Source organism: Pinus tabuliformis, chromosome 2_2, assembly GCF_031772625.1.
Source record: "Pinus tabuliformis cultivar Carrire ecotype Pingquan chromosome 2_2, CPIR1, whole genome shotgun sequence".
NCBI classification, from domain to species: Eukaryota; Viridiplantae; Streptophyta; class Pinopsida; order Pinales; family Pinaceae; genus Pinus; species Pinus tabuliformis.
The window spans coordinates 1,214,319,237-1,214,344,187 of record NC_142300.1 but is presented as its reverse complement, the minus strand read 5'-3'; the positions used below and the strand labels follow the sequence as shown (position 1 = coordinate 1,214,344,187).

The 24,951-nt window shown below is 34.5% G+C and overlaps 2 pseudogenes; both read left to right on the top strand.

Moving 5' to 3' along the window:
- The first annotated feature begins 9,117 nt into the window (after positions 1–9,117).
- LOC149197867 (3-ketoacyl-CoA synthase 10 pseudogene) lies at positions 9,118–9,908 on the top strand (annotated as a pseudogene).
- Positions 9,909–14,915: 5,007 nt separating this feature from the next.
- LOC149197866 (3-ketoacyl-CoA synthase 6 pseudogene) lies at positions 14,916–15,592 on the top strand (annotated as a pseudogene).
- Positions 15,593–24,951: the final 9,359 nt, after the last annotated feature.

The following is a 24,951-nucleotide window of genomic DNA, read 5'->3' as shown; positions in this document are numbered from 1 at the left end:
ACAAGTAGCATATATGTACACACACACTTTCATAGAAGGAAAAGTGTGTATACCCTGGAAAACTAAGTTTTTGGTCCAAAGTATTTGGTCCATGGTATTTTGATCCATGGTATTGGTCCAAGGTATCTGGTTCGAGGTATTGACCCTAGGTATTTGGTCCAAGGTATTGGTCCTAAGTGGTTTTGGTCCATGGTATTGAGAAAGGCCTAAAACTATAAAAGGAGGAGAAGATCATTAGGCCGAAGTGTGCAAGTATTGAATATCTGATGAAGTGTGAGATCTAGTATGCAAGTTATTGGCTTATGGTGTTTTTCTTGACCTGAACCAGGGATGAACCTTAGCGGTTGATGGAGGATAAGATCTAATGGTGAATCGAGATCTTCAGGCTTGAAATGAACTATCTTTGTATGGTTTGATCATGTTTATTCTAGATCTGTATACTGACACATGTGTTGTTCTGTAAATATCATGATCTGGGTATAACTAAAGTTTGGAATAACAGCAAGATTATAAATTAATATTTGCAAATGTATACACTGATTGGCTTTGAGAAAAGAGCGTATACACGCAGGTTCGACACATGGAAGTAGCATATACCTTATAAAATATGTTTCAATTGTTTATGTTTACTGTTGCAGAATTTTGGGTTCTGGTTTGGGTTCTGGTTACCTCATTTTGGTGACAGTATTTGAAATGATCAGATTAATGGGTTGTTAAAGTGATTGATTGATTCGGTTGTGGTTGGTTCAGAAAGTGATTGGTTGATGCAGATGTATTTGATGATTGAATTATAGTTATGATGTTGTTGATGGATCCAGTTTGAAAATTTATGAAACGTGGTCCTTGGAGGAAGAAAGAAGTTCGTAGCCTTCTGTAGGTCGTAGCCTACGTACTAGTAAACATATTAGCTAGTACAAGAGTTATGGGGTTGTAGCTCCCTTCCAGGAGAAGCTAGAGAATGATAAAAGGTTGTAACCTTCTGCAGGTAGAAGCTTGTTGTTGGGCAGCGGAGCCCCCTTGGGGAATTTTTGGGGCTTAAAGCCTGAGTTTTTGAGTCAATGTAATGTAACGACCTTGCAAAATGTGAGTGCAGAGCATGAGAGTCTAGGGTAGTCCACTCTAAGAATATTGTAATTTAATAAAAGATGTGTCGGCCTACCCATGGTCTGCAGACCATGGGAATATATAAATAGAGCTAGGCTCTAAGTGTAGAAAGTAGTTTTTTTAGAGTTGATCTAAAGTGATATGGGGTTTTGAATGCAATATTCACTCTGACTCTGTAAGTCCAAGTCTTGGGTAGTAGTAGTAGAGAGAGGCTCTGCAGCTATGTGCACAGAGTCCTGGAAGAGTCCGCAGCTGTGTGCGTGGACCCCTGCAGCTGAGTGCGCAGGGTAGAGCTGGGATTGTAACGGACCATAAGTTTAATAAAAGCTAAGTTGACTATGGAAGATTGTGCATCTATTCATAGATCTGTATGTTTATACTTCTATTATATGTTTATGCATCTCCGTACAATTTATGATTTCGCGCACTTGTTATGAATGTTGAATTATTGATAATAATATTGGGCCCACAAAATTAAGTCAGATCTATAATAATAACACAGTAAGGATAAAGGATCTAGAAAGCACCTCGTCGCGCTCTTCACAGAGCTACGCGAAAGTCAGACTGCTATGCGGAGCAGCGCAAGCGCGCAGGATCAGTTCGCAAACTTCCCAGATTGCATCAAGATATCCCTAGGGTGCAGAAACCTAGTTCCAGTACCCTCTCGTACTACCTCGGGTGAGACCTCAGTCTGCGCTCCATGGACTATTGCCGAAAGGTCCGGTAGTTTCAGGATTTGTTTGGCTAAAACACTTTTGAACCTGGGTCAAGCCCCAACAAGCCAACAAATGGTTCCATTGTCGGGACCAGGATCTGCCTAAGGGATGTCTGATGTCAGAACATTGGAACCCTACAAAGGAGGAAACTGAGGATTGGTTGGATCATAAGCTTCACGAGTTCGTGACACAGAAAAACAGAATTTCGTGGATATCCCAGAAGAGGTGGCTAAATTGCTACGTATATACGAGAATCCATGAGATCTTTTTCTCGTCCTTATCTTCAAAGTTGTATGATTGGATCGCGAGATTAGCCGACAGCCAGTGAATGTATAAGCTCGATCAAGCGATAGTGTGGACTCCAGAGTTAGTGCGCAGACTATAGGCATCAGAGGATAAGATCGTGTGGGTTGTGGATCATTGGCTCGACCAGATAATAGGAGAGTTTATCACTGAATTCGCAATAAACACGAGTGAAGCAGAACAACAGTTTCTCAAGGGACCGTGAGGTAGATACATCAAATCCATGAATACTTGGATTAAGATGTTGTTATGTGAAAATCGGGTTATGAAAATACATTAATGATTGGAATGACATGGAGTGAAAAGATCTACAAAGGGATCAAAGGTTAGGGAACAGTCCTTTAGTTTCACCTCCTCGAGCAAGCAAGGAAGAGCATGCTCGGGTTTCCCCGAGAAGTGCAGTCAGTTTGATAGGACAACGCATTCTGCAATTATCACCTCCACTTACGTCTTCACCCGCTTCACCTATTTCACCTCCATCTGCAACCACCCCACCTCCACCACCCCCACGATTCAGCATGGCGAGCGCGATCAAGTTACCTGTATTCAAAGGAGTAGGGAATGAGGATCCAAACCAATTCTGGTTCATGGTAAGAGCAGTGTGGGAATCCCAAGGGGTCACGGATGACAACATTAAGAAGGCCACATTGGTAAGCATTATGCAGGATCGCACACTGACATGGTATATCAAGCACTCGAATGATCACCCAAATGTAGGAAGAGCAGAGATCCAGAATGTGCTGAAAGAAGAATTTAGTCGATCGAAATCAGAGACATATTCAATTGTCAAATTTAAAGAGATCTCGATGCTTCTAGGCAAGACCCCCTGGGATCTAGATCAGAGATAGAAGAGTATGATCTACGAGGCTAATATGACGCTAATGGATGCACGGAACCGTGCATGGTTTGTGGCATCTTTGACACCACACCTGAGGATGACGCTATCACAGCAGAAGCTTTAGACCCAGGCAAAGGCGTTGGAAATGGCAATGAGGTTGCATGAAACACTGATACATGATCCGAGATTGGGAGTCCAATAGATCCACGTGCAACTACAGAGCCTATTCTTAGCGATGCAAAGTTTGAAGCAAGATAGGGTGCCATGGCCAGAGATGCGCAAAGAAGTGTGGTGCACAAAATCTAAAGGCCAGGCCCACGATAAGGATCACTGTCTAGTATTTGCAAACTACTTGGCAGGAGGGGGGCCAATGCCGGTGAGACCAAAGGCACAGGTAGGGCCAAGTGCGACACCCACGCTCTGGTGCGTGATCTGCCAGGTGGGAGTAAAGCACATGATGAAAAACTGTCATTTGTTTCATAAATATACACAGACTACCCAACAGCTGTTTTGAAATTTTTGTAGATCGGTGGGCCACAACGAGCGAACTTTTCACAACTACAAGTTAATGATGGAGCGGACCCCAGCATATAGAATGCAGACAAAAATGTGAGGCCTTGACCCAGCCGCGAGGATGGCGCGCGCTAGATTCCAAGGGTGAGGTCAAGGATGAGGAGGAATGGGGCCAGGAAGGGGCCACAGACATTTAATCTATTACAATTATGGAGAACCAAGGAACTATGCTCACGATTGTACCAACCCAACAAGATTATCTTGTTCGTACTATGAGCAGTTTGATCATGAAATGATAGATTGTCCTACGCTAATCACATAGATGCGTGAGAAAGGGATACTTTAGCCTACTTCAACTCAAAATATCCAAATGATGAGGTCTGAACTGCGCGAAGAAGACCCCAACGTGAACATGATGCTCAGAAGTGGCGCGACCATAGGGGAAGACAAGGGGAAGTAGCCTGAGAAGATACATGGGTTTACAAGGTTCCTACAAAGGAACTTGAGTTTGACTTGGCACATGCAAAGGAGACATTTATGGAAGCGAAGAAGGGCTTTGCGGAAGCCTCTACTTCAGGTAGTAAGGATCAACCAGAGACAGGAATGGATCCTTCTATGCTAACTACCTTTTTAGAAATGCATGAAATTGTTGCGTGATAATAAGGCAGTTAAAGGACTGCAAGAGTTGATAACTAGGTGCGTAGGTTCAGGGGAACTGCACATAGTCAGAAAACTAGGAAAGCATACATTGCGCACTGGGAGGGAGATGAGATTAACAATGCAGATTGGAAAATATGAGATGGATCAGTAATCCTAGACTTGGGTTCGGACGCGAATGTGTTACCAAAGAAGACATGGGAACAAATGGGTAGGCCCACGTTACAGTGGTCCCCCATTCAATTGTGAATGGCGAAATAACAGAAAATTTTACCCATGGGGAGATTGCAAGGGGTAACTCAAATCAAATCGAATAACTCGGTGAGTTCCCTGTGCCACAAGCTCATTGAGAGCAATCCCATTGCTCCTAGGATCTATGGGTTACCAAAGATTCACAAGGAATGGGCTCCTCTGAGGCCTATCGTCAACACCATTGGTAGTCCGACCTATCTTCTGGCTAAGTTCCTTGCCCTTAAACTTAATCCCCTGGTTGGCTGCACTGAGTCCTTCGTGAAAGACTCTGCCTCCTTCGTTAAGGAGCTTAAGGATATTAAGCTTAGCCCTGAGGAAATTCTCGTTAGCTTTGATGTGGTCTCCCTTTATACTTGCATCCCTATAAAGGAGGCCTTGGAAGTGATCTTTCGCCTAACAGATCCCGATACCGCGCATCTGGTGGAGATATGTCTCACTTCCACTTTCTTCTGTTTCGAGGGTGAGTTCTTTGAGCAGACTTGTGGTGTTGCCATGGGTTCCCCTCTTTCCCCTATTGTTGCGAATCTTTTTATGGAAGATTTCGAAGCCAAAGCTTTAGCGTCGGCTCGTCTCCTTCCCAAGCTTTGGAAAAGGTATGTAGATGACACTAATGTCATCTGGCCCCATGGCCCAGAGGAGCTGGATCACTTCTTTAATCACCTCAACAGCCAGTCCTCTGCCATCAAGTTCACCATGGAAAAAGAGGTCAATGGTTGCCTCCCTTTCCTGGATATTCTTTTATCCAAGAATAAGGATGGCTATCTCTCTCACTCTGTGTTCCGAAAGAAAACGCACACTGAGCAGTATCTTCATGCCGATTCCCATCATTTCCCTGCTCAGAAGATGGGTGTTCTTAACACCCTCGCTACTCGTGCCCTTAGGATTTTTGATAGTGAGAGCTTTGATAAGGAGACATCCCATCTCCTTGATGTCTTTGTGGAAAATGGATATAGTAGGTGCCTAGGTCAGAAGGCTTTCCGTAAAGCCTCTAAAAATGCATTAATTAAGAAAGATCCTAAAGAGCATCGTCTAGGTGTCCATCTTCCCTATGTCCAAGGAACCACGGACAAGATTGCTCAGATCCTTAAGAGGTATGAGATTCCCTCAACCTTTAGGCCCCTCAACACCATTCACAATTCCCTTCGATCGGTGAAATATCCCATTAACCCTAAGGACATGAAGGGTGTCTACTTGATCCCTTGTTCTTGTGGGACCCCCTATATTGGGGAAACAGGGCGCTCCATCCATCAGAGGATCAGCGAACATGCTGCCGACCTAAGACATGGGAGATCCAAGTCTTCAGCATTGGCGGAGCATGTAGAAAAGACCAAGCATCAGGTGTGTATAGAGGAGGCCAAGGTTGTTGCCAAAGTTGCTCAGTTCCATCATCGTAAATTCAAGGAAGCTATTGAGATTGAAAGAAGGCCAAACAATCTCAATAGAGATGACGGCTGGAAGATTAGTAGATGTTGGATCCCTGCCCTTTCATCCTAGTCTTTCTCTTCCTCCCTCTTCCCCCCCGCTCCCCTCTTTTCATCTTCTTTGCTTTCATTAGGGTTTTGTCTTTTTCCGGTCCTTCTCCTTCTTCTTTTTTTGTTAAGCGTTCTTTCCATTTATTTCTTCCTGATGGTTATTATTGAATATAATCATAACTATAATTATTATTATTATTATTATTTTTATTATTATTATTATTATTATTATTATTATTTATTCTATAATAATTTAATTTCTTTCTATATAGAGCTATCAATTAATTTATTCATTAGTTAACTATATATTAACTATTTATGTTTTCTAATATAATAAATATATAAAAATTTATTAATTTATTCTTTAAAAAAAAAAAAAAAAAATTTAAAGAATTATTAATCTATTATAAGACATTAGTTTTATAATTTATTAATAATTATTAATATAACATTTAATTATTATTATATAATAGTAATAATAATTAATCAATTATTAAATAATTATTATACATTATTCAAAATATAAATAGAAATTAATTATTTATTATAAAATAATTGATTATTATTAATTTTTGATTTATACATTAGTTATTTTATGAATTTATTAATTATTATATTAATCTAGTATAAATAATTAATTATTAATAAAATCAAAAATATTTATTAATTTAATTTATTTTGTAATCAAATAATTGATCATTATTTTAATTATATAAAATTTTTATAAAAAGTCTATTCTAATTTATTTATCAGCTATTTTATTAATTAATATATGAATCATCTATTTTAATTATCAATTATTTATATTTTCTAATATAATTTAAATTAATATATTAATCAATAAATATGGATTAAAAATTTATTATTTAGGTTAACTGTGAATATTAATCATTTAGAATATGTTTTGGTCTTATTAATTTAAGTTATTAATTAATAACTGGTATTATAAAAAATTTAAATTAATTATTATTATTTAGTAATAGATAATTATTTATTATCATATTAATATTAATATTATATTAATTAATTAGTATATTAATTTATTTAAATGATAAGTATTAATAATAATTGAAATGAAATAAAAATAAGAATAATAATAATAAAATAAAATAAAATTAGGGTTCTAGCCGACTGTTTATTCATCCTTAGATAGTTTTGGCCTCGTTAGTATTTATTCTCCCTGCTTGCTCTTCTCTTATCATCATTCTTCAACCCTGATGATGGATCCCACTTGGGATTCGAAACGTTGGTTCAAAAATGTTTATACTGTGGATTCTCCGATCAATTCAAAAGATAAAAACCACAGATCTCTCAAATCCAATTATTATTATTATTATTATTATTATTATTATTATTTATTTTTATTTTTATTTTTTTTTTTTTTCAAATTTATTTATTTATTTTTATTTATTTTTATTTTTATTTTTATTTTTATTTTTATTTTTATTTTTATTTTTATTTTTTTATTTTTATTTTTATTTATTTTTATTTTTATTTTTTTACGTTCTTAATTAGTTTTTACTCATTTTTATTTTTTTAGCTATCTATCCTTCTTATTCTAACAGATTAGTAATATTTAATTACTATAACCCTAAAGATACCTTATATACATAAATATATTTATCTTTTATATAACTAATGTCCTTTGAATTTATATTTTTATAAGTAATCACCATATAAAATTAGTTCATTTTTAAGTTTCTAGTAATTATAACTAACTAACCTACTTTATATATATATATATATATATATATATATATATATATATATATTGGTCTTTAATATAACTAATTCCCACTTAATTGAATTTTTTAAATTATTCCACTAACTTTTATTATATATATATAGTTATCTATTTAATTTGAACTTTCTAGTAATATATAGTTATTATAACTAACTATCATCTTGAAATTGCCTTACATATTATATATATATATATATATATATATATATATAGATGTCAGGTCCTTGATCTAACTAATTCCCATATAAGTCACGTTTTTTAATAAACTATTAACGTAATCAACTTCTATAATTATTTCTTTTATATAATCTATGGTATGATAACTAACTCCCATTAAATTATCATTTTGACTTTTTGACTACTGTCCCTAAGTCAAAATTAACCGTTGATGAAGATAGTTGTTGGAGGCTCTGCCCAGACTATTTAGCATGCAAAGCTGGATCTGTTTCCTCAACTTGTCCTGACGATGAGCCACACTGGTTGGTTCGAAACGCGTCGACAAATGTCTCTCTTTATGTGATTTATGCCGAAGTTCTACTTATAACATTATGTCTTGTCAAATTGTGATGTTAAGGCTTGGCGTTTGACAGTTTTTGGTCCAATCAATATATGGGACCATTTTGGACATAATTTAATAAATTATATAACTTAATATAAGCTATTTATGTGAATTTTTCTATGGTTTATGATGATTTTTTTATGGATGTGTGGGAAGAGTACTATAACAACTACTAGTCCCTGCACAACAATAGAAGCTTCTCCCCTATTGTCCTTGAGTGTTGCATATCTTGAGTTTCAGTTTGCATGGATGAACTACCACGGATTCTCTATCTTTCTTGAAGTTGTTTATAGGAGTAAATTGACCTGGAGACTTGAATCTTATGATTTTTTTTCCTAAAAAAAATTGATGGTAGGAGTGCTTGAATATTGTTTTTGATAATGGAAATGGATTCAACACCATCAAAAACCCTAGGGCACCCAAAATCTTGAAGTTTGGAAACTTTATTTGAGATTTCCAGAGATTTTTCTAGACTTTACCAAAATCTCACTCGAAAATCTATTGTTTTCAAGGCCAATTTACCTCATTTATAAACTAGGCAAAGATAAGATGCTTTCTAGAAAATGCAGTTATTGTTTTCGGCGTGTTTAAGAGGTTTGAAAAGTTGACATCTATATGCACTGCATTTTTTTCGTGAACTTTAAATATTTAAGGGCGGGCATCATGGGCAGAAGCAATTTTTTGTCAGCCTTTTAGGTTTGTGCACAAGTTTGTTTTCAAACTAGTAGTGGTGTATTGGTTCATTATACTCAGAAGTTTAGAGGTGTGTTTTGAATCTAGAAGCATTGTAATGATTCATTACACTTGTAGATTTAATCCATTTTGAGATAGTATATTGATCCTCATAGCAAATTTTTATCCTTCATTTTTGTAAGTGCATGAAGTATGTTTAGGTTCCTATAATTGTTTTGGACACTAGTTTTCATATTTATTTATTTGGTTATCGTATGCATTCAAAAATGGTGAAGGAAGAGGCACTCCTTTCTACATAAATAGTGCAAGAGGAGTTGAGAGAGTTGGTCCCAATGCATGATTCTAGGCATTCTCCATCAGAGTTCATAGGAAATTTCCTGACTTCTTACATTCTGGAAATCTGAGGCATGTCAAGTTAGGGTATCATTACCTAATTAGTGATGCTCTCTATTTATTAGCCATACTTGTTCTCTTACTAATATTTAGCGTAGAAGTAAAAACCCTAGGAAAGTATGATTTATGGAGCTTATGGGAACATCCCATGGTTTATTTAATTAGCCTTCTATCCATATTTGGGATTATAGGTTTTATTCTTATTGTTAGCTTCATCTCCAGTAGAAGGCCCATTTATGTGGTAGATGTTTCTTGTTACAATCCCTTTGAGGAATTTGGGGTAACCAAAGAGTATTTCATGGAGCACTCTAAGAAATATAACCTATTTGATGATGGAAGCTTGAGGTTTCAGGAGAGAGTTATTTTGGCTCCCCCACCTCACCTCAGAGTGAAGGAAGCTCGTGCATAAGCAGAGATGGTGATGTTTGGATATCTGGATGAGGTCTTTGAGAAATGTAAAATCAAGACAAAGGATATTAATATCCTAGTAGTGAATTGCAGCTTGTTTAATTCAACTCCATCTCTTCTTGCCATGATTGTCAACCAATACAACATGAGAGAAAATATTATGAGCTTCAACCTTGGGGGAATGGGCTACAATGCAAGAATCATAGCGATCGATTTGGCCAAATACATGTTGAAATTGCAACAAGATAAAAGATAGAAAAAGAGAAAAATATGTTAAAGAATGACAACAATGTTATTAATGTAATTAATTGAGTAAATTTAGTTTTACGATCCAATCAATTTTGTAAATATAGGAAGTTATAGAACGAATTTTTCCATATTAAAATGTTGATTTTTAGAGAGCCTTTATGTAAGTTGGAGAGTTGCATTTCTTTCTTGTTTTTAATGTTAATAACTCAATAATACCTTTTCTTGTTGGGTTCTGAAAACTATCTCAGAAAATTGTTTAAATTGTTGAATGAAAATTAGAGTAGGGTTTGAAGTTTTTTTTAAAAAGGAAACCCTAGTTAAAGAAACTAGATGAAAGAAAAGGCATAATTAAAAACGGGAGAATCCATAATTGGAGGACTTGATAGAATTTTATCATTAATAAAATTATTTGAAAGAACCTGTATAGACAGAAATGGGAAAAATGACTAATGCTACGTTTTAGGTGGAGAAGTTCACTGACAAGAATAATTTAACATTGTGGAAACTAAAAGTAAGGGATTTGTTGGTGCAACAAGGGTTGCACAAAGCTTTAAACATGGTTAAAAAGAAACCTATTGACATGATAGATTTGGATTGGGAGGACTTGTATGCTCGAGCTCTCAGTACTATCAGGTTGTGCCTAGAAGATGAAGTTTTCTTCAACATTGTTGAAAAAACCTCAGCATCAGGTTTGTAGGTAAAATTGGAAACATTTTATATGACCAAATATTTAACGAACAGAATTTATCTGAAGAGGAAACTATATAGCCTTCGGATGAGAAGAAGGTTATCCCAGTCCTGCTCTTCTGGCTCAATCCAGAGGCGGGAGCAAAGCGCTTTTGGCACAGACTATCTAGCCTGGTCAAAAGAGGGATGGTATTGGGGCACACACTGACCCAAAATCCGGTCTTAGGGCCGTAGATGGACATCCATACTTGGGTGTGAGCTGTCTCTGAACAATGCTATTCTATAGTAATATAGGATCCTGCGCATAACAGTTTTGACTGTAGTCCCCCCAGGCCCCGATTCAAGGAAAAGAAAAGAAGTGTATTTTCGCTCCCGGGACAGGTAGGATAAGATACCCTGGTAGTCCATGATGGAGTCTTCGATCCTTATCTACCGACATTCGAACGCATTCCAGTATGTGGGAGGTATGCGCTAACAAGGTAGGCTCCTTTCGGGGTAGGCTAAAGCTAACGGCTCGCACGAAGAAAGTGGCCGGGTGACAAAATAGTTATAATGGAAAAAGTAAATAGAGAGTTCGAGCGGGTGTGACGAACATGTGATTATTTTGGAGTGATCGAGGGACCACACTACCACACCAGAAGCCATGGTAACAAGAAGTCGGTCCAAGGAAAGAGGGGAGAAAGAAAGAAATTATTCCATATCAAAATCAAAAGGAAAGAAGTGTAAAGCTAAATGTTTGTACAGAAACAAAATAGAGCATCTCAAGAAAGATTGTTGGAAAAGAAAGGAGTCCATTGAAAACCCAAAGGAGGAAGCAAATCAACTTGAGTCAAGTATGATTTATGAATTTTTATCTATTGAATTAGGCGTGGTAGATGAATCTTTACCTGTTTGCAATGTCTCTCATAATTATGCAAATTGTTTGTTAGATTATGGTTCTTCTCATCACATGATTCTGCACAAAAATTGGTTCACTTCATATCAAGTTGTGAATGGTAGTTATGTGTTTATTGGTAATAGTATATATTTTCAATCTGTTGGAATGAGAAATTTCAGAATTAAAATGTATGATGATACAGTTAGACATGTACTTGATTTGAGAAAGAATTTTATTTGTTTGGGAGTATTGGACTCGGAAGGTTACAAGTTTACAGGTCAAAACAGAGTGTTGAAAGTTTCAAAAGGGCACTCTAGTTGTTATGAACGAAAAGAAGATTGGAAATCTTTACGGACTCAAAGGAAGTACTCAGGTTAGTGAGTCAGCGACTGTATATGAGAAGGAAAGAGAAGATACTCACATATGGCATCAATGACTGGGTCACATGAGCAAGAAGGGTCTTCAAGTACTAATGAATTACAAATGGCTTCCTAATTTGAAATCCTTGAGGTTGGATTTTTGTAAACATTTTGTATATCTAAAACAATGTAAACATAAATTTTAAACTAGAAGTCATAATAGTAAATAAATTTTGGACTATATTCTTTCTAATCTTTGGGGACCATCTCCTACTATATCTTATGAAGTTGCATTATAATTCGTAAAATTTATTTATGATTTCTCCAGGAACGTCTGGGTCTATATGATGAAAAGAAAGGTTGACGTAATGTTTTTAAATAATTTAAAGCTATGGTGGAAAAGAAAACAAAAAAATCAATTATATGTTTAAGAACTCACAATGATGGTGAATTTACTTCCTTATAATTTAAATAATATTGTAAGGATGAAGAGATTGTTAGACATAAAATTGTTGTCTATACTCCTCAGCAAAATGGCATTGTTGAACGTATGAATCAAACTCTTATGGAAAGAGTTAGAAGCATGATCAACAATGCTAACCTGCAGAAGGAGTTGTGGGCAGAAGCCGTATCTACTGCTTGTTATTTGGTAAACAGATCACCTTCAATTTCCATTAATTGTAAAATTTCTAAAGAAGTTTGGTTGGGTCATTCTTGTGACTATTCACATTTAAGGATTTTTGGTTGTGATGCCTATGGTATTGTTCCAAAGAGTCAACGTTCAAAGCTAGACCCAAAAGAAAAATATTATGTCTTTGTTAGGTATGACTATGCGGTGAAAGGATACAGGTTGTGGGATCCTTCTTCACGTAAGATAGTCATTAGTAGAGATGTAAAATTTGATGACTCTTCTCTTCTAAAATCAGATGTTGTAAAAGTTGAATAGGAACAGGTATCGCAGAATCAAAAAATTCAATTGGAGGATAAACCTTTTTTGGAAATTCGAAAGGAAGGAGAGACCTTTGAAGAACAAAGTGAAGAAGATGCAATGGAAACTGTAGAAGTTCAAGAACTAGTTGAGCAACCAATCACTCTAAGAAGGTCTACAAGGGAAAGAAGAACACCCAAAGGTATGAATATTATGCTTCATCTATTGCATTGATTGCTAAAGATGGGGAACCTTCTTATTATCAGGAAGCAGTGGATGATGTAGATAGCAAAAAGTGTAAAAAGGCTATGAATGAGGAAATGGATTCTTTAGCCAAGCAAAAAACTTGTGATCTTGTAGAACTTCCTGAAGGGAGAAGTGTTGTTGGATGAAAATGGGTCTTCAAATTGAAGTGAAATGATGATGGAAGTATTGAAAGGTATTAGGTGAGGTTGGTAGAAAACGGGTATTCTCAGGTTGAAGGTATTGATTTTCATGAGATCTTTTCACCAGTCATAAAACTTGTTTCTATTTGTACTATGTTAGCACTAATTGCATTACTTGACCTTGAGTTAGAACACTTAGATGTTAAAACATATTTTCTTCATGCAGATTTAGATGAAGAGATTTATATGCAACAACTAGAAGGTTTTGTACAAGGTTGCAATAGAATATTAGTTTACAAGCTAAGGAAATCATTGTATGGCTTGAGGCAGTCTCCCAGGAAATGGTACAAGAAGTTTGACTCCTTCATTGTGAGCCAAAAAATTACTAGAACATGGAAGAGATCAACAGGTTAAAGGATCAACTTTCTAGGACATTTCGTATGAAGGATCTTAGAGTCGCAAAACATATCATGGGCATGGAGATACACAGAGAAAAAAAAATGGAAAGTTCTAGTTATCACAACAGAAGTATGTGGAGAAAGTACTTGAAAAGTTTGATATGAACAATGTGAAACTTGTTAATATTCCATTAGCTTCCCATTTTAAGCTTTCTTCAATTTTGAGTCCTAGAATTGATGAAGAAAAGAAGTATATGTCTCATGTACCATATGCAAATGTAGTATGAAACTTAATGTATGCGATGGTATCTACAAGACCTGACATTTCATATGCAGTTGGATTTGCCAGCAGGTTCATGGTGAATCCATGAGAAGAACATTGGTGAACAGTGAAATGGGTGCTTCGGTATTTGAGAGGCCCAAGTGACAATTGCATCATCTTTAATGGTAGTGAAGGTTCAGTCTACGAATATGTGGATGATGATTATGCAGGTGATTTGGACAAGAGGAGATCTACTACAGGATATGTATTTACTCTTACAGGTGGAGAAATTAGCTGGATGTTAAAGCTTCAAGAAAAAATTGCTTCCTCTACTATTCAAGTGGAGTATATAGCTACTTTAGATGCTTGTAAAGAGGAAATGTGGTTGAAAGGTCTACTTGATGAGATTGGAAGGACACAAGAGAAAGTGAATGTATTATGTGACAGTCAAAGTGTTATTCATTTGGCTACAAATCTAGCTTATCACAACAAGACTAAGCACATTGATGTAAGGTACCATTTTGTAAGACATGTGATCAATGGCAGTAAAGTAGCTCTCAAGAAGGTCCATACACAAGAGAATCATGCAAACATATTCATGAAGCCAGTTTTAGTAAAGAAGATGTGATGGTGTTTGGCTTCTCTTGGCTTGTAGAAGAGATGATGAATGGGCATGGGCAAAGAATCGTGCATACATATTCACGATGTCAATTCCAGTAGAGAATTTGCTATGGTGTTTGGATTCTCTTGGCTTGTAGAAGAGATGATGAATGGGCATGGGAAAGGGATTAGGAAAATTGTTGTCAAGGTGGAGATTATTAAAAATATGACAACAACTAATGTAAAAAATATAATTATCTGGGAAAATCTATTTTACCATTTAGTCAATTTTTATAACGAAAGGAAGTTATGTAACAGAATAGCCCTTATTAGTTCGTGATTGCCTAAGAGGCGATATGTAACTTGGAGAGTCATTTTGAGAAATATGTATTCCAATCCCTTGCCCTATGGAGGTTTTCTTGACACACTGTCAGGGTTTTACCAAGTAACTCCTTGTGTTAACTTGTGTGATTTCAGTTTCTCATTTTGTGAATTTATTTCTTGTTTTGAATGTTAAATGACTCTAAAATCATACAAAATACAGGATCGTATGAAAAAATATAGAAGAAGAGAAAAATGCGAGTTGTTCCACATGGTTAGAACTCATACTGGTTCAGATGACAAAAGTTACAAGTGCGTTTTTCAAGAGGAGGATGGTGACAAAAAAAGGGCCTCACTCTAACCAAAGAACTCATGGAAGTTGCAGGCGGTGCACGCAAAGCGAATATAAAAACTTTGGGTCCCCTGGTTTTTCCCTTATTAGAAGAAATTCTCTTCTTGGCTTCCTTGTTTTGTCAGAAAATTTTGAGAATGGACATGAAACCCTACATCCTCGACTTTAAATTGGTAGCTGAACATTTCTGTATGCACAAAGGAGGTTGAGTTGTGCTTGATGCATTGTAGAAGAATTTATCTTTTAGTGAACACAACATGGCACCTTCTCGGATGACCCTTCACAGGTTTGAAAATACATCCAGCAGTATGTTGTGGTAGGAGCTTGCATACCTTGAAGTGAAGGAGGGAAACAAGAAAGGTGGCATAGTATGGTAGGTTGATTTTGGCTCAGGATTCAAGTGCAACAATGCAATTTGGAAATCTCTGAGGACTATCAAAATTCCCTCTAAAAATCTATGGTTGGATTGTATTGATCACTACCCAGTAGAAATCCCAGATTTCGAGAAGATCAAAAATTGAAAGCAAGACAGTAAATCAAATTGCTAACTGCAAACTGATTTATCATTTATGTATTTTTTCCATCAGTGTTTGGTTGTGTATTTTCAATAAAAAACCTCGATGAGAAAATTTGTTCGAACCAAGTTATAAAAAGACGACTTTTCCGACTTGTAAAGGACCATAAACAATTGGGTAATATTTGTACTTTGCTTGCTCATAATAGACTGCTCAAGGTATATTTTTACTTTTTATTTTTCAAATGAGTAATGTATAAGTTATTTGTAAATTTTGATTAGTTTTGGATAATTTTGCGAGGTTGGTTTCTTATTTGTTTACAATAAATTAGTTAGAATTATGATTGAAGTTTTATATTTATTAAATTTTAAGTTTAATTTATTTACAAATTTTGATTAGTTTTGGATAGTTTTGCCAGGTTGGTTTGTTATTTCTGTATAATAAACTAGTTAGATAAGGCTGAAATTTATATTTATTAAATTTTGAGTTTAGATTTATTTAAATTTAAATTTATCTAGTTATAAGATAGATTAAAGTTTTTTTTTAGTTAAAATTTAAATAAAAATGTACAATGTGTCATTGTCAAAATCAACATATCTTATTTGATTTCACATGCATATTCATGCCATTAATGATCCATCTAGTCCATGTTCGTTATATCTTTCAGTCCCATTGAATAAGACCTATAAATGGAGACTCCTTCCTCCAAATAGATGAACATGGTAAAGTGTTATAACTTTTTATTTTCAATAAATTTTATAACAAAGTGAAAGATAATTGTCTATTTGTTATGGAAATATTAAAGAATTCATCCCAACCACTGATTCAACTAAATTTATATCAATCCTTGAATGAAGTCAATCAACTTTAAAAAAATATTGAAGATGAACATACCACTATGTCAACTTCATATGAAATTAGACAATATACAGATAATTAAATAAGAAAATAAACTTTTAAAAAATATTGAAGTTAGACTTACCACTTATCCAATGTAAACTCCAACAATTTGATCTAAAACTCACACAATATGCAAACATTGAGATAAGCCAATAAACTTTAAAAGAATCTTGAAGATGGGCTTACCATTAATCCAATGTAAAATAAAAGAACATAAAATTAACACAATATGCAAACATTGAGATAAGCCAATAAACTTTAAAAGAATCTTCAAGATGGGCTTACCATTAATCCAATGTAAAATAAAAGAACATAATGCTCTCCAACCCACTATAGTAGAGATGTTGTAATGTCATGTTTAACATTTTGACTAGTTCAAAATAAAATAAAATAAAAAACAAAAAAACATAAATGAATAATTATAATTATAATTAATAATTATTTATCAACCCCTCTCTATTTTAATTCTAGATCTACCAAGCATAGAGAGAGAACAAATCTCTTTTCTCTAAAGGGGTTTGCATCTCAACAAATTTAATCTCTCCTGTAACATATCCAGATGTTATTAAACAATTTTACTTAGTCAAATTATATCAAAACAAAAATTATCCAGATGTTATGTAAACATTTTTACTTGGTCAAATTATATAAAAACAAAAATTAAATTTAAATCAAAATAAAATAAAATAAATAATTATTGATAATTAAATCAGCCTAGATCCATCTTAACTTAGAATCTATCTAATCCCTATAGAAATCAAATCTATAAAATTGTAAATATTTTTCACTATATTCTATTATTTATAAAATTAAACAATTTTTTTATATAAATATTTAGATACAATATATTACCATGATCAAGCTACTTGTCATTCTTTTCTAATAAGATGATGATATTGTAAAACTATTTATAATATTTACAAGTTCTTAGACATTTATGCAAAAATTATGAATTCATTATTAATGTTAGTGGGAAGTTTGTATAATTTCACATTGTTGAAAAAGTTCAATCTTATAAATATAGACCTGAAATTCAATGCTCATTTAAACTAAAATTATAGTGGAAGATGAGAATCATTGATAATTGAAAATTTTATTTAAAAATTAAAATTCCAAAATAATTAGAACTTATAATTTTAAAATTAGTTTTAATTGTAAAAATAATTTCTTATTCTATTAATTAAAAATGAATATTTACTCTATGTTAAAAGTCATGATTAGACATCTTAAATATAAAAGTTAAATTTGAAAAGACATTCACCACAAGCTGAAAAAATTGATTAAATTTGAAAAGGCAATGACCACAATTTTAAAAAAAATTGGAGTAAAGATTTATAAGTTTAACTTAATTTAAAAAATGATAATTTAATTAAAAAAATTAATAATAATAATATTTGAAATTTTAATAAGTAAAAAAAATTGACCTAGTGACTTCCCAACTAACAAAAATACTTAACATCAAAACCTAAGCCAAAATTAAAATTAATACCCATACTCCTTCCCTAGCATTATGAAACTATAAATATATCCGATGGGGGATGAATATATTTTAAGGTAACGTATCCGATCGGGAAGTCGAAGTCACTTACTAATGGTCGCGCTCGAAGTCGTAGCGGACTCTGTAATGAACTTGAGTAGGGAGGGTAGGCCAACCTTTAGTAGATTTAGATGGTATGGTGGATAAAGTCAAAAGCGTAGCGAGGTTTTAAGTGCGATCTCAATTATATAATGACTAATTAGTCAAATTAGCTGGCAGAATTTTTTATTTTTAAAATTTGTTAAGGACGAATATATTTTAATTTAAAATATATTAAAATATGAATTTATTTAATTTTATAATAATTTTTTTTTTTATAGTATATCATGTTCATAAATATATTTTTTATAAGATATTATTTTAATTATTTTTTAAATTTTTATAATTTATAAGAAAAAATATAATAATTTAATATATTTTTATTATTATGATGATGGTGGTTAATGTTCAATGAAACCAAACTTTGGTGTATCAGACCTAAAGAAAACAAATTATTTAGTTTGATTTAAGATTTTAATCCTATGCTCAAAAAGCTTGGAGAGAAGCCTCCCGAGCTCACTATAATTTTGACATCGAAAAAGGCTAGGAAGGTCAATATTGCAACAAAGATTATGAAACTGAGATCTAATGTGGTTGTATGCAGGGGACTCTACGAGGAAGTGATTTTCATCCTTGATGTTCATATTCTCACACATATGGCAGATCCTTTCCATCCATGGTGTTTTAGGAACTACCCAACGACCCGTTTCACTATGGAGCTTATGAGAGTTCGTTGTAATCTTCGCTATATTAATTTTCTTATTTGCGCTAGTTAAAACCGAGAGATACTTTTGATCTTATAGGGTGGGGCTGATGACCTCCTTATAATATCTTAATTTTCTTCTAGTTTCTAAATCTTTCTCACACCACATTTTTCTTTGAACTTAGAAGTAACAATATTTTTAATGTTATTAATGTTTTGCAATGCAACATTCTCGTCGATCTCTCAATGGTTTAACCAGTCCCTCGTGCCTTTATACCAACCTCATTTGAGCCTTAGGCGGTTTTGGCTGGAATTTAAAGCTAGCTTAGGATGTCTATGGTCTCCTATGTTATTGAGTTTGTGCTTGTACAACAGAAGCCTAGTCATAGCTAGGCTCTTGATTGGTGAAAAACTCACTTCTATAAAGAGAGTAGGATATGGTGTATAGCTTTTAATTTTGAGGTTATACGTTATAAAACGCTTCTGGATTTGCACAATCTTTCTCCAAGATTCTCTAGAGATGTTGCAACCCCAAACCTCACATCCATATAAGATAACAAGAGTGACTAAAGTTTCAAAGAAGTTTCAAAGAGGAACTTTTTTAATCTTAATAATAGAGATTTTAAAAACATTTAATATATTTATTAAGAAAGACTAACATATATTAATCTTGAAAACATTATCACTATTATTTATGCGGATAAATAAAATGAATATATTTACTCTTATTAAAATAATAAATTATTGACTATAAAATGAATATGTATTATTATATAATTACTTTATATTTTTTAAATTACTTGTGTAAAAAATAATAGTAAATTTTTTTTAGTATATTAATATTTTATAATATTTTATTAATTTTATTTAAAATTATTGATTAATTTTTTATCATAAAAGTTTGGTTGGATTTTTTAAAATTTAAAAATACAAAATGCTACATAGTTAAGATTATATCTCAATATTTTAAATCTATGTGTATCTATTTTTTTTAAAGATAAATATGGCATTGAAGGAGAGGAGTGATTGTATTAAAATAATGTTATTCATTTTTCTTCCATGATACATCACTTTAGAAGTTTATTAATACTTGTGAATTTTAATATAATGATAAGTATTAATTTCTATAATATAATTATTTTTCATATTTTATTATCTTTATTATATTTGGAAATCTCTTAATTCAAAAAAAACTAATATGGTTTCATTATATTTAATTATAATAATAGCAATTTGGTTATATATATATATATATATATATATATATATATTTGGCATTTTTCTTAGTTATTGATAAATATTAAAGCATCAACGTAAATAAGTTAAATTTTATGGAAGGAGTTGATTATGTGATTTTTTTTGGGGAATTAAATTATAGCATTGTACTTGTAGATAGATCATTTTCCATTCAACATTGAAATTAAAAGTGACCTAAACTCAATTTAAATACAAAAAAAAATGTAAATAAATCAAATAATTATCTATATTTTTATTAAATAATAATTTATTAATTATAAACTAAATATATATTACAATCTATGGTTTTTAAAATTATTTTATATTTTTATTAAAAAATAATTTATTAATTGTAAAATAAATATATGTAATTTTAAAATTTTAAAATTATTTTATGTAACAAAATTAATAATAACTTTCAAACTATTATATTTAAATATTAATTTTTGTATAATTTTCAGCACGAAAAAAGCTATATTTCTATTATATTTATATAGGGGAAATTTGTACAACATAAGATTGTTGGAGATCACATGATATAGCTGATATTTGAGAATCAAGCCAATATCAGTGGGATGGTCAATAAAAATGCCAATATAACAGATCTTCATTAGATTGGTCATATAGTTCAACATTAGAATAGACAAAATATAAGGCTGTAATCTGACCCAAACGCAGAATATTGAAAAGTATTATTCAAAAAGGAATTTTATTTAGTGGGTACCAGATACATACCAGATTGACGGCAATGAGAAAAGGGAGTTATGTACCCGGCATGCAAAATTCCTGAATCTGGAAAGTTTTGTTGTCCACTGTTATCTGCATCATCCAGACTTCATGTTGAGATGAAAGACCTCTCTTTGATAGGGCATCTTCCATCCTGTTTTTTTCCCTGTCAATGTGGATAATTGAGAATTCCTTCCTGTGGCTCCATAAAGCCTCAATCATGTTCAGCCATCCTATTAGGTTGATATTTTTTATGACATGTTTTGACCGAACATGGTCGATAATGACTTTTGAATCTCCAAAATTTTGAAGCTTTTGTATGTCTAGAAAATCACAAAAAGATAGAATACCAGCAAGAGCCATAGCCTCTGCTTTATTATTGGATCCAGCACCTCCATTCCAATATATTTTGATCTATTATCCTTCTACAGGGATAATCTAAACTCCGCAAGCGCATATTCTGTGTTGTGTCGCCCCATCAAAAAAGGCACGTGGAATCTCCGTAGGATCCCTTGGTAGAGTCCTCCTCCCACTTCTGTCTCTGGAATGTTTAGTCAAACCTAGCGCGTTGTGCAGACAAAGGATAGATTCAAAAACTGTAAAATGACTTTCCCTTTTTGAGTTGAATATTGATGCATTCCGCCATTTCCATATGGCCCATATGGCCAACAAAGGAATGGGCCTCCAATCAATGTTCATGTCACCCCACCATCTAAAAGCTTCTGAAATGGAAGGGAAGGAGATTCTGTTGAGTCCAAAATGGGCAGCTAGATTCTGCCAAATCATCTGAGATTGAGGATAGAGAAGAAAAATGTGTAAATTGTTCTCTATATTTGATCTACAAAGGGGACATATGGCTGGCCCACTCCAATTTCTCTTTTGAAGATTTTCCCATGTGAGATTCTTGTTGTGGAAAACCAACCAAGCAAATATTATGATCTTCAGGGGGCAGTCTGTTTTCCATAAGGATGTTGGGAAGATGAGAGCCATTTGTTCAGATTCGGAATGAAGGAGTTGTTGATAAATGTGCCTAACATAAACCGAAGAAGTTCCATCGTGCCCCTTCCATATAAGGAAATCCACGTCCGTGGAACGAAAAATACCATAGTCCCACATTGTCGAAATGATAACGTTCCATTGATGTCCTGGATCATCATTTAGACTCAAATCACATGCTGATTTCCATATTGGAATGGCACCCTCCCATTTGCGAATGGCCTTGTCCCAGAAAAAAATACCCCTGCTGTGCAAAGCCCTTAGTAACTGAGAAGAAATGGGAATCTTCCCATCCCCACCCGCAAATACATCCAAACCAATAATAATATTTTTTCTGGACTGAAATTTCCAAATCGGGTTTTGTTAAAAGAAGAGCTCTATTTTCCGGAAACTTCTCCAAATAGCAGATCCCGGAGAAGATCCAATGGAGCTCTGTCTATACCAGAAAGACATGTCTTTATTATCCATATACTTAGACCTTATGGCATTGCTCCAAAGAGAATCCCCCATAATAGCTTTCCACATGGATTTACAAAGTAGAGCTTTTCGGAACAAATTTAAGTCCATAATGCCCCAGCCTCCCATCTTTTTTGGTCGAGCCAGCATCACAAGTTTTGTCAAATGATATTTTTTTTGTTCTTTGTGACCTCCCCAAATGAAATTAGTAGTCATTCTATTTAGACTGTTGATAATGGATGCAGGAATGTAGAAGAGATGTGCCCAATAGACCATAATTTGCACCAGCACAGCCTGGGTCAAAATCGCACGACCACCAATGGACAGAAATTTGTATTCCCATCTGGCGATTTTCTTATAAAAACGGTCGGGAATCCATGACCAATCGGTAGCAGAATATCCAACAGATTTCAGGTTGAAGCCCAAGTATATCAGCCCCAGCTTGATAGGTATTGCTTTAATATTGAATAGTTGAGAAAGGAAGGAGATGAGATCCCCATTGCTATTCTCGACATGAAAAGACGATTTTCCTTCATTGACACACATCCCGGTGGTTCTTTGAAACTTCCCCAAAATTCCATGTAAACATATCCATGATGCTCTGCATAGCATAGTCGATAGTAGGATGTCATCGACAAATAGACTATGGGAAATGTAAATGCCCTTGCTAATAGGGAGTGGCTGGCATTTATTTTGTAGAATCTCCCTTTTTATATGTAGACTCAAAGAGTCCATGACAAGAATGAAGAGTAGAGGAGACAAAGAACAGCCTTGCCGCAAACCCCTGGCAGCCTTGAAGAAGGGAGTTGGGATTCCATTTATGAGGATGGCGAAATTTTACCATACCCACAAAATCGAGACACTGACCTTTAGCCAATGTACAGAAAACCGATTACTTTTATGATTTTTATACTTGTTATTAACTTTAAATTACTAATTAATGCCTTTAGAACTCTAAATTTATTAAATATTTTTTCTACGGATTCTAAATTTATTAATTAAATTTCATCATAAAATTTTTAACTTGATTGTTTAGAGTAAAAATGCAGAATGCTACATAGTTAAGATTATAACCCATTCAATATAAAATATCGAATTATTCAAAGATAAATATAACATTGAGGGGGCGTCACGAGGGAAATTTATTGATCTCTCCTGGATGATAGATCATAATGCTACAATGTATAGGTTTTTTGGATAACAAAAAAATGTCATAGGAGATTTTTCTAATTCCCCTAAGATAGATGGAGTTGATAATAGGAGCAGCTCTGTGTTGATGCAAGCTTTGAACCTGGGTTGATGGGTGGGCTGTGAAGTGTAGCAATTGTTGAGCGCGGGTGGATGTGGAGCGAACAGGGACAGTGAACGACTCAGGAGATTGCTTAATTATCGTCAGTTGTGCATTTACAGAGATCATTTCAGTGAATTAGGGTTTCCAACGGACTGAACGCAAGTATGGGGGAAAGTCAGGGGAGGGGAGAGATCCCCTCCTATAAGGCTGCTATGGCCGGCAGCTCAGGGAAGGATTCAGGCCAAAGAGGGACGGGCAAGGAAACCCCTGTGCTGGGGAACAAATGGCAAGCTAGGTTAGTTAATCGATGCCTTCCGAGGGCGCAGAAAAAACCCCGCTATGTGATTCCAAACAACAAGCTGGAAGATTACTGTAGCTATATGCGTGACCACGCTTTAATTTGTAAGTTTATCGGATACTGGCCCTCTGAACGGGATCTTACACGCTGGATTTATCAACGGTGGCATCCATTAGGGCATATAGATCTCAAATTGGGGGCGAAAGGTTTTTTTACCGTCATCTTTGCGAATTTGGAGGATAAGAATAGGGTTTTCGAGGAGGGGCCTCATTTTATGAATAACGCGGGTCTGTTCATCCGATATTGGGAAGATAGGTACAATCCTGATGAAGAGAAAATTAAGTCAGCTCCGATCTGGGTCAGGTTATTTGGTTTACCGGATGAATTTTGGGAACCTGACATTCTGGAAGGTATTGGAAACTCGATTGGTACTTTTGTGAAGGTAGCAGAGCCGACGAAACGGGGTAAATACACTTCTTATGCCAGGATTTGCGTATATATGGATATATCAGAACCCTTACCGGAAACAATTGAACTCGAATATCATGATGAGGTATGGCAGCAGCCTCTCGATTATGAACATATACCGTTTCGGTGTCGACGTTGCCATATATATGGTCATATCGCACAGGATTGCCCGCAAATTCGACCTGTGGAAGCAGTAAGGACAGAGGTGGTAGGAAAGGGCAACATGGGCGAAACACGAGTAGACAAAGGAAAAGCTGTGGGCGGGGAGGATAGTGATTTCCAGGTAGTGCAACGGAGGAGGAAATCAAACCCTGGGACATCGAAACCTGTGGTGAAGGAACCCATTACCACCACGGAATGTCAGAACACGTTCAATGTCCTCCAAGAGAGGGAAGAGGACTCTGAGGGAACGACGAAGGAACCGGTGATTACGGGCAGTGCCCCAATGGAGATTATTAAGGATGGGAAGCGCAAAAGTAGGAGTCCTAGTCGAGAGCCGGATGAGGAAGTGGAAGTACGCATGGATGCTCTTGAAGCACATGAAATAAGGAGTATGGACTCCACCAATGAAGCGGGGTTGGAGGAAGAACAAGTCTTGAAAAAATTACTTACTGAATGGAAGAAACTGGACGAGAGATTCATCCCTGAGAAGGAGAAGCAGTTATACAAGGAAACGTTTCAGCGATATAAGGAGAAGAAGGTAGGATTATTGGAG